The sequence below is a fragment of the Biomphalaria glabrata genome, chromosome 8, assembly GCF_947242115.1.
Source record: "Biomphalaria glabrata chromosome 8, xgBioGlab47.1, whole genome shotgun sequence".
Lineage (NCBI taxonomy): Eukaryota > Metazoa > Mollusca > Gastropoda > Planorbidae > Biomphalaria > Biomphalaria glabrata.
Window position 1 is genome coordinate 25,486 of NC_074718.1, and position 2,598 is coordinate 28,083.

General features: G+C 30.1%; 1 long non-coding RNA gene across 1 annotated transcript; it reads left to right on the forward strand.

The window, feature by feature from the left end:
• The first annotated feature begins 209 nt into the window (after positions 1-209).
• On the forward strand, positions 210-2,359 carry LOC129927600 (uncharacterized). Its single transcript, XR_008779176.1, has 2 exons — positions 210-1,372; positions 2,215-2,359. It is a non-coding gene; the product is annotated as an uncharacterized LOC129927600 (long non-coding RNA).
• Positions 2,360-2,598: the final 239 nt, after the last annotated feature.

Here is a 2,598-nt window from a genome sequence, read left to right on the forward strand (position 1 = left end):
GTTTTGTATAGTTGCTGTTTGAATAGAAATTCGCTTTTTTTGTGATGGCTGTTTGGAATTGAAATTGTGCTTTTTTGTAATGGCTGACTGGAATCGGACTTGTGTGATTATATTATCGATTTTCGGAATTGGACATGTTCCTTTTTATGATCAGTAATAGAAATCCGACTTGCGCGTTTTTTTTTGGTGGTTATTAAAATTTTTGTGATTGTTGTTTTTAATCATACTTCTGCTTTTTTGTGTGGGCTGTTTGAAAAAGACTTGTGTTTTTCTGTGATGGATATTCACATTCCGAGTTGTGCATTTACTTTGTGTTTTTTTAGAATGGCATTTTTATTTGTTTATTTTATGTGACGGCTGTTAGAAGTCTGACTTTGCCTCCTTTTTATGATCGGTGTGGAGTTCGAAACTGGTGGGTTTTTTTTGTGATCAATGTTCGGCATAAGACTTGTTTTTTTTTTTTTAATCAACTGCTTTTTTTAGTAGTGGCTGATTGAATTGACATTTGGGTCTTTATTGATGGCAGTTTGGACATGTGTTTTTTTAATTGATGTTCTTTATCAGATTTGTTTGTTTTTCTTTTATCAATGTTTTAAATTGGACTTGTGCGTTTTTGTGATCAATGTTCTGCATTAGACTTGTGTGCTTTTTTTTGTGATGGCTTTTTATGAGCTCTGTTTGAAATTAGACTTGTGTGTTTTTTGTGATCATTGTTCAGTATCGGATTTTTTTTTTTTTTAAAGAATCATGTGCTTTTTTTTAGTAGCAAAAGAATTGACATTTTCTTCTTTGGAGATGGCTGTTTAGAATCAAACATGTGTATATTACTTAAGCTCTTCATTGGATTTGTGTGTTTTTATGATCAATGTCTGATATTGTGTTTTTCATAGTGGTTGTTTAAATTAGTTGCTTTTTTTTTGTGATGGCTGTTTGGAATCAGACTTTTGCATTTTTTTGTTTGTTTGTTTGTTGTTATTTAGAATTGACTTGATTATTTTTTGGCAGTTAATATTTGGAATCTACTTGATAACTTTTCTTTATGACTGCTTGGAATCGACTTTTGTGTTATTTGTAGTGGCTGTCTGGAATTATGTTGTATTATTTTGTTATGGCCTTTCAGAATCAAACTTATATTTTATTTTTTTTGGTTATATAGATTTGATTTTTTTTTTTTTGCTTTAGCTATTATAATCCAAATTTGCTTTTTTTTGTGATGACTTTTCATATTGACACTGGTTGAATAAAAATTTAATTATTTTTTATTTCACATGATGCAAGTTTACCTTTTGTTTTGCAGTAATTAGATTCATTGTGAAGATGTGTGCACTGGGCTGGAACATTTTCAGAGAAAGCTGGACTAGCCATGCATCAGGTAATTATTTACTATTACTGAATGTTATTAAGGTATTGTCTTACACCTATCTTTTCCTCAACTGATCTTAGGTACCCATTAGAGTTGGGTTGACTTGGTATTATCATAAATATCCTGGAATTCAAAACCCCAGTTTTTATGTTGTAACCTTCAGCCACCAAATCATCTAGTTAGTAGGTGAAAGAAGTGTATACCAAAAAATGGATGCAAAAACTATTATCTAACATAGAGAACATAAATTTAGATCTCTACTCATCTATCATGATCTAGTCAATCTTGATTAGAGTTTATAATAATTTTAGATTCTAGATCTAAAGCTAAATAATATATTCTATTTCTATATTTTTCAATAGACTCTAGACTAGATTGTCACTAGATCTTGTTAGTCATCTAGACAATCTCATCTTATTTCTAAGTTTACTCAAGACTATGGTCTCTAGCAAAGATTAGAATTTTTTTAAAATTCAGGAATTAAAAGGGCGCCTCGGAGTAACCCACCCAACTTTAATGGGTACCTGACATTAGTTGGGGAAATGTATTTGCATATGGCCATTGTGCTGGCCTTTGGTGATTGGATGCCATAGGCAAGGTGAATTTGGTGGCCCTTAATTAAAAAGAAATAGTGAAAAGTTAAAAATAAGGCTATTTCAATTGTTTGGTTGAAATAATCAATGCTGGCGAGTAACAAAATATTATAATGTCATTTAATTAAGCCCTTAGTTTTCAAATATTTTTTTTGTAGATCTTGATATATGTATTACATACATCTTAATTTATATATGTTATGGATTTAATTTATTTATAAAGCAGTTTAATAAATATTCTTTTCTATTTTTTTTCAGCATACTAGCCAAGATTGATACCTCTCCACAAATCAACAAAGACATCAATGAAGCTTTGTTAAAGCTAGTGACAATTTACATGTTTTCTTATGTGGCTTAATTATAATAATGTCAAGAAAGCTAATTAAATAAGAACTATACATTTTATTGTCAGGCTTATGTTAGTCTTAACTATTTCTGTAATTTCTTATTCTTCATTATGGGGGGCATTATGAATCTTAGATAGTTTTCAATGGACCTCATTCACCAATTGTAAACAAACAACATTTAGCCACGTGGTGCTTTATCTCTTCTATATAATTTACGATCTCATGTTTAATTCATGATGGTTGTCACGAGACAATTTTTTTCATTGTTTTATCAATAAGATCACGTGACTAAATG